Consider the following 8,912-nt stretch of genomic DNA (forward strand, 5'->3'; position numbering starts at 1 on the left):
ATCCCATGTTCTCTCCTCCAAGATTTTGTAAACATCATTACTCCATTGTTTTCTGGTGTTTAAAGTTTCTGGGGAAGAAGAATAAGGCCAGCATGAGTTTTTTCCCCCTTGTATCAGTGGCAATTTATGCTGGAGTCTAATTATAACACTTCTAGAAATATAATTGTAATACTTTTAGAAATAAAACATTTTTAACAGTGCATGTGTTTTAAACCTAGTGAATCTGACAATTTCAGCAGTTTAACGCTGAAACGTACTAAAAACTTCAAAACGGAATCACTCATACATAGCTGATGGGAATGTAAAATGGTGCAGCCCCTCTGGAGAACAGTTTGGTAGTTTCTTTACAAATTGAACATGCAAACATGCAACTACCACTTAACCCAGCAATTGCATTCCTGGGCATTTACCCCAGAGAAATGAAAACTTATGTTTTCATCAAAACATCTATATGAATATATAAGCCAGAATCAAAAAAGTCTGTGTACCCTATGATTCCATTTACATGGACATTCTTTTTTTTTTTTTTTTTTTTTGAGACAGGGTCTCACTTTGTTACCCAGGCTGGAGTGAAGTGGCATGATCTCGGCTCACTGCAATCTCCACCTCCCAGGTTCAAGCGATTCTCCTGCCTCAGCCTCCCAAGTAGCTGGGGCTATAGGCGTGCACCACCATGCCTAGCTAATTGTTGTATTTTTAGTAGAGATGGGATTTTGACATATTGCCTAGGGTGGTCTCCAACTCCTAGCCACAGGTGATCCATCCACCTCAGTCTTCCAAAGTGCTGGGATTACAGGCATGAGTGAATATGCCCAGCCATTTATATGACATTCTGAAAGGGCAGAATTATAGGGACAGAATAAAACAGACCAGTGTTTGCCCAGGCTGGGACTGATCATAGTGATGGCTACGTGACCAAATGAGTCTGTCAAAATATATCGAATGTGTACTAAAATGAGTGAATTTTACTTTATCAAACTTATGCCTTAATAAACCTGACTTTAAAAAGAAGAATCACCCAGCACTTTGGGAGGCTGAGGTAGGAGGACTGCTTGAGGAGTTGGAGACCAGCCTGGGCAACAAAGCGAGATGCCATCCTTACAAAGAAGAAAGAAAGAGAGAGAGAGAGAGAGAGAGAGGAGAAGAGAAGAAGAAGAAGAAGAGGAAGAAGAAGAAGAAGAAGAAGAAGAAGAAGAAGAAGAAGAAGAAGAAGAAGAAGAAGAAGAAGAAGAAGAAGAAGAAGAAGAAGAAGAAGAAGAAGAAGGAGGAGCAGGAGGAGGAGGAGGAGGAGGAGGAGGAGGAGGAGGAGAAGGAGAAGAAAAAAGGGAGCCTGGCATGGTGGTGTGTACTTGTGTCCTAGCTACTTAGGAGGGTAAGGCCAGGGGATCCCTTGAACCCAGGAGTTTGAGGCTACAGTGAACCATGATTGCACCACTGCACTCCAGTATGCTTTAAAAAAAAAAAAAAAAAAAAAAAAAGAATGGAAGGGAAGGGAAGGGGGCGGGGGGGAGAAGGAAAGAAGGGAAGCTGAGATTGCGCCATTGAGATTCCGTCTCAAAAAAAAAAAAGAAAGAAAAGAAAAAGGAAAAGGAAAACAATAAGCAGCAGTATCAGCACCTTTTTAGAAGTATGGAGATAAATAATGATGGGAGGGGAGGGGAGAAGAAGGAAGGAAAGAAAGAAAGGAAGGAAGGGAAGGAAGGAAGGAAGGAAGGAAGGAAGGAAGGAAGGAAGGAAGGAAGGAAGGAAGGAAGGAAGGAAGGATCAGCACAGTCTTTACATTTTTGTCATCGTCATTTTAAGAAGTATATTTGAAAAGCATGAACTACGTTAAACCCCACAGTTACTTGGGCTTCTAGGACATGCTTTGATTTGACTTTTAGCCGGCAGTAAAACACTGTTTCTATCCCGGCTGCACATTTTCCCCTACATTAAAGATGACTCATAGAATTCTTTATTTATCATTCTACACAGTGTAATTTCTTTTACTGCTTCGTTGGAAAAAACTACAAGCTTTTACCACATTTAATGGCAAACATTTTCCTGCTCATTGAAACAAAACACCATGTGCTCTCTGTAAATAGCACTGACCCAGATTCACATCCATCATTGCAAAATTCCACATTGAAAACAAGCAAACAGCTTGATGGCTCATCTGTTGTTGCTCTGTTTCTTTTCTTTCAGATTATATGGAAAGGACAGAGTGCGCAGTAAATATATATTTTGATATATCCTAAGCAGCATACTTTACAATTAAACAGCTTGGATGGTTGGATGCCTTCATATAAGAAATTTTTTAAATAAAATAATAACTGGACAAGATACATGCATTGACTCTGAACTATCGACGTAATAATCTATTTTCAGTTTTGCTAACTAGGATGTATAAATTCATTCACTATTCAAATTTAAAAATACAGGTTTCTTTCTTTATTATTTTAGTATTTATTTATTTTTTTCTTATTAAAACTACAGGTTTCAATTAAATAAGGTAGGCTGTATTTATCTATCTTTTCCCTACCAATACCTCACTAAAATGAGAATTACAGAAAATTTAAAAAGGAATTTTTTAAAGGGCATACATCCATAGGAACAAAAAGAATGGAAGAGGAGACAGTAGCCAATGGGAACTGGCAACAAAATTTTGTATGCTTGAAAACTCAGCAGACAGGAGAAAGTTAGATGTTAACCAACTGCAGGCGGAAAAGCCAGCAGGAAGCAAGGCAATCGATTCCCCATGCAGAGTCTGGGCAGGCTCAGGAATTAGCCAAGGCAGGTGTGAGTGAAGGGAGAAGATGAGCGCCTCACTCCTGGAGAGACCCAGAAGCCATGTCCCTGAGCCGTCAGAGCACAGGCAACGAAGAGTGAGGTTGAGATACTGCATTGGAAATGGGCGGAGGTGAAAGCTGGCACACAGAAAGCTGAAACCCCACAGGCTTCTTGCCTGCTTAGCTCCCAGAACACTGGCAACAAAATTTAACCCCACCTGGCACCCCCCAGTAGGACACTGGAGAATTTTCTTGTGGGGAAACCACGTGACCCAGAAGAAAAGCTCCACGGGTATTGACATATGACCAGGTTGCTACACGGTCACCCTAAGGAGAGGACTACCGTACAAAAGGGTTCAATCCTCACTTTCCATGATATGGAATCAATAATTAATGTCTTAAATTGAAAAAGAGGCCGGGCATGGTAGCTCACACCTGTAATCTCAGCACTTTGGGAGGCAGAGGTGGACAGATTACTTCAGATCAGGAGTTCAAGACCAGCCTGACCAACACGGTGAAACCCCGTCTCTACTAAAAAATACAAAAAACTACCTGGGCGAGGTGGCGGGCGCCTGTAGTCCCAGGTACTCAGGAGGCTGAGGCAGGAGAAAGGCGTGAACCCGGGAGGCGGAGCTTACAGTGAGCTGAGATCCGGCCACTGTACTCCAGCCTGGGTGACAGAGCGAGACTCCGTCTCAAAAAAAAAAAAAAAAAAAAAAAAAAAAAAGTAGCTGGGTGTGGTGGCACATGCTTGTAATCCCAGCTACTCAGGAGGCTGAGGCAGGAGAATCGCTTGAACCTGGGAGGTGGAGTTTGCAGTGAGCTGAGATCGTGCCACTGCACTCCAGCCTGGTGGACAGAGTGAGACTCTGTCTAAAAAAAAAAGAAAAAAAGAAAAGAAAAGAAAAAACAATAAGCAGCAGTATCAGCATCTTTTTAGAAGTATGGAGATAAATAATGAAGACACAGCTGGAGACGTGGTTTGGGGGAGGAGGTAACAGAAATGGGACTGGGAGGAGGCTCAGGGGCTGCTACCTTCCATTGCAAGGCTTCCAATATTTGGTGTTGAAAACTATATATTGTGTGTGCTTTTTAAAAATCCTCCTTCCCCTAAAAAACATAAGGCAAAATCATGTGAGTAAACCGGTGTCATCTGGAAAAACAAACGAGGGCTCAGGATCATTCAGAAAGGTTACCTGGAGAAATGGAAGAGTTCTGCAAAATTCACCACACTTTACCTTTGAAATCGTCTGCTGGGGATTCCACAGGAGCTTTTTCCAACGAAGTTTTAAATCATTCACTCCTTGCTCACCAAAGAGGTTTTATTAAACACATCTTTGTTTCTCAAAGTTGATGAGTAAAAGGGTCTTATGATTAGTAGATTAGTAGATTCTCAGGGAATGAAATGCCTTTAAAAGGAAGTTGGCTGTTCTTCTTCTTTTTTTTTTTTTTTGAGATGGAGTTTCACTCTTGTTGCCCAGTCTAGAGTGCAATGGTGCAATCTCGGCTCACCACAATCTTCGCCTCCCGGGTTCAAGCGATTCTCCAACCTCAGCCTCCCGAGTAGCTGGGATTACAGGCATGTGCCACCACGACTGGCTAATTTTGTATTTCGAGTAGAAGACGGGGTTTCTCCATGTTGGCCAGGCTGGTCTCAAACTCTTGACCTCAGGTGATCTGCCCACCTCAGCCTCCCAAAGTGCTGGGATTACAGGAGTGAGCTACTGTGGCCAGCCCAGCTGTTCTTTAAGAAAGTAAAAAAACTTATAAACTTCCCATGTCACATGCAGACAATGTGACTAATCAACTGTGCATGACTACATCCGTGTATGCACACACGTGCATGTGCAAGCAGCTGGCCCAGAGATCCCCCCTCCGCTGCTCCTGTGTGCCCTCACACAGGTGTTGGAGGTGAGAGAAGTCACTTTCCAGCAAAATCATTAAAGTTTGACTTCAGCAATCCCACCTGATTTTCAGAATCTTTTCCCCATGCCCTTCAAGCCCCTTTTCCCTGTCAAAGCAAGAATATAATTGAATATACATAAGGAGGTAAAAACTTCGTTCCTGACATTTGTATGCTAAACCTTTTGTCCATAATGTGGTGATTTTAAACGAAGTTATGCCTTATTCTTAGCAAAACAATTATGAGCTATTTTCTTCTCCTTTCCTGCAGGGTTCTAAGAGCAGCACACCTCCTACATTTGTGTATTTGTATCAGCTGCACAAATGCCACTGCCCCAAATATACCTTGAACTAATGCTTCTCAAGCCAACTCTAATGTGCACATGAATCTTGTTAAAATGCAGATTCTGATCCAGCAGGTCTGCCAGGGGTCTGAGATTCTCACAAACCCCCAAAAGATGTGATCCTTCTTCCATGGATTATGGTTTTCACAGCAAAATCCTAAACTATCTGTTCAATGAGAGTTTGCAATTTGTCAAGTCTCATATTTTCATGTGCTAGTGAAAAATAGAAGCTTTGTGACGTCCTAGCTGCTTCACTTACATATATTTTTCTGTTTAGTTAGTGAGTCTCCAGCATTTTATTGTTCTCTGTAGTTTTTCTTTCAGTAGATAATAGATGCATAAGTCTATTCTGCATATGATTGTACATCAATAGGCTGCAGAGAAAAATGGGAGTGAGAAAGATAAAATGGACGGAAACTGCAATCTGGTAAATAAATGCATTCTCTCTTAATTTGTAGAAGTGGCGAGAAGTCAGAAGCACGCACACCAGAAATAAAGAGAATTAATCATGTCAACCTCTGTATTCTTCTTGGTAAAGCACCATGTTTTAAAGAATAGTCATTTTAAGTGATATAAATGTACATATAAGTTCTATATAAATTAGTGAGTATGATAAAGTAAAAGGGGAAAAAAGTGGAGGAAAGTTGTTTAAACAATCACTGACTATAATTATGCTTTTACTTAAATAAGAATTCCTTTTTGGGAAATACTATTTTAGACTCTTGTGTAGGCAGAGATAGTTCCTCTCAGGATTTCGCTCTGGCAATGACTGGGAAGCTATCAAGACGTCTCTGCAACTTGCCTTGCTCCCTTTTCCTTTCTTGGTGAAAGTCACCCCAGGCTATGGGCCCTGATGATGCTTTTGACCAGCAGGGAATACTAGGGAAAATGAGCTACTCCCAGCTCACATGCACACACCACCATCACCGCCATCACCACCATCAGCAGTAACAGCAATGAAGTTGGGCTGGGCGCGGTGGCTCACACCTATAATCCCAGCACTTTGGGAGGCCGAGGAGGGTGGATCACGAGGTCAGGAGGTCGAGACCATCCTGGCTAACATGGTGAAACACCATCTCTACTAAAAATATAAAAAATTAGGCCGGGCTCGGTGGCTCAAGCCTGTAATCCCAGCACTTTGGGAGGCCAAGACGGGCGGATCACGAGGTCAGGAGATCGAGACCATCCTGGCTAACACAGTGAAACCCCGTCTCTCCTAAAAAATACAAAAAACTGGCCGGGCGAGGTGGCGGCGCCTGTATTCCCAGCTACCCGGGAGGCTGAGGCGGGAGAATGGAGTGAATCCGGGAGGCGGAGCTTACAGTGAGCTGAGATCCGGCCACAGCACTCCAGCCTGGGTGACAGAGCGAGACTCCGTCTCACAAAAAAAAAAAAAAAAAAAAAAAAAAAAAAAAAAAAATTAGCCCAGAGTGGTGGTGGGCGCCTGTAGTCCCAGCTGCTCAGGAGGCTGAGGCAGGGGAGTGGCGTGAACCTGGTAGGCAGAGCTTGCAGTGAGCCGAGATCACGCCACTGCACTCCAGCCTGGGTGACAGAGCGAGACTCTGTCTCAATAAATAAATAAATTAAATAAATAAAGTTAATAACTAGTTTTCACTTTATGTTTGATCTTCCTACACTGAGCAACCTGCCCCAATACATTTTTCTTAAACCTTTGATACCCATTACTGCCTTTCTTCTGTTTCACTAGAAACTTGCCAGCAGATAACAGCATGAATGGGTAGGCAGAAATAAGCAGTAGGGGTGAAATGCCAAAACTGTCGATTATCTAATAATCATAATAAGTACCATTTAACCGTGCTTATGGCGTGGTGCCTGGATGTTCTAAGCACTTTGCATGAATTAATTTATGTTTGCCTTACAGTGACTGAAGAGGCAAGATGCTATTTTCATCCTTGGCTAGTAATAGGTACATATGTTTGATAGGATACATGTGGCTGTTCTTTTGTAGATGTAACCTGTGAATGTGTTTTTATTTTATATACACATACGGTCTTTTTTTTTTAACTTTTAAATCAACCCTAGTTGATATGCTACAACTGCACTCTCCAATATGGTAGCCACCCCACATGTGGCTATTGATTATTTGAGACATGGCCAGTGTGAAATGAGATGTGCTGTAGGTGCAAAATGTGCACATGACTTTGAAGACAATATAAAAAAATAAAAGAATGTAAAATACCTCTTTAATATTTTTGATTAATTGTTGAAATATATTTGAGATATCATGAGCTAAATAAAATTATTAAAATTGATTCTACCTATTTCTTTTTGCTTTTTAAAAATGTGCCCACTAGTAAATGTAAAATTACCTATGTGGCTTGCTTCATATTTCTAATGGATAGCACCAGGCTAGAAGTACATGTTCCATGGTCCTCTGCCAGCCAAATCAGGTTGAGAATGGATGCTTGGTTAGGTGTCAGTGGCCTTGGTTAGGCAAGGTGTTACTTCTCCCAGGTGTGTTTTTATATTAAAATCCACATTTTGATCTAAACTAGTAGTTTTCACAGCAGAAGCACCTTGGAAGTTTAAAATAAATATGGCTGGCTGGGTCGCCTCTGCAGAGATTCTGATGGTCTGGGCAGTTGGGGCATTGGGAGTTTTAAAAGGCTCCAGGTGACTTCAAGCTGACAGCCAAAGCTGAGAGCCAGCTATTCAAATGGAAGAGCAGACACTGAGTCTTGGTGACAGATAGTGTGGGTGGGTAATGTTTGCAGTGGGGCCAGGGTCACGCTTTTTGAGTCTCTGGGTGGAACTACAGAAACAAACTGTGGAAAGGATCAGAGGCTGCTTTTTGGCAAGGAGCCTTGGAATAGAGTTAAGAGCACCCTCAAATCTATGGCATGAGGGAAAGCCCAGCCCACAGAATCATGGTGGGGAAATGGGAAGAAAGGCAAGCAATGGAGCTAATTATGTGTAGTGATATTTCCGCCAGGAAACTGAAGGCTGGTTACAAAGGTGAAGGCCGTCTAGGAGCTCCTCCCTGGTCACCTGTGGTCCTCAGGTTCCGAGCCCCTCTCCGCAGGCCACAGCATCTGACCAGCCCCATTCCCCAGCAGTGAGAAATGAGGGTTGGCTATAGTAGTACTAATGTGTGCACTCAAAGGAAATACTCAGATTCATTAATGTAATGATATTCTAAATGTCTTATATAGAGCTTCAGAATTCTGGCAAATTCTACTTTTAAATGGGAGAATTTGTATTAGACTCTAGATAAGAAACTCCTCCCCCACCCCACCCCCAACCGCCTCACTCCAATTGAAGCTTCTCCAGGGAGGTTTCTGAGGGGAGGCCTTGGTTACACTTTCTCAACTATTTGGGAAGCTGAGGGGGTAGATCCCTTGAGTTCAGGAGTTTGAGAGTAGCCTGGGCCACATAGTGAGACCTCATCTCTGCAAAAAATAAACAAAACTTAGCTGGGCATAGTGGTGCGCGCCTGTAGTCATAGCTAGGCTGAGGTAGGAGGATTGTGCTTGACCCCAGGAAGTTGAGGCTGCACTGAGCCAAGACAGCACTACTGCATTTCATTTCAGCTTGAGTGGCAGTCACACCTTGTCTCAAAAAAAAAAAAAAGGTTATATGCCCACACCTTTCGGAATAATTATTTTTTTTAACTTCCCATACCTATGTTTCTTGCAAAGCTAGTATTCATGTGGGAAAGGTTTGTGCCAACTGCCACCATTTTTGATGTTGGAGTAAAATCGATCTTTTTCTAATCAGAACCTGTTTCTTGAGAAAAATGCCAGATGTTTTCCTCCTCCCTCCCTCTCTGCATTCTTTTTTTTTTTTTTTTTCTGAGACTGAGTCTTGCTCTATTGCCCAGGCTAGAGTACAGTGGCGTAATCTCAGCTGTCTGCAACCTCCGCCACCTGGGTTCAAG

The sequence above is a fragment of the Rhinopithecus roxellana genome, chromosome 13, assembly GCF_007565055.1.
Source record: "Rhinopithecus roxellana isolate Shanxi Qingling chromosome 13, ASM756505v1, whole genome shotgun sequence".
NCBI classification, from domain to species: domain Eukaryota; kingdom Metazoa; phylum Chordata; class Mammalia; order Primates; family Cercopithecidae; genus Rhinopithecus; species Rhinopithecus roxellana.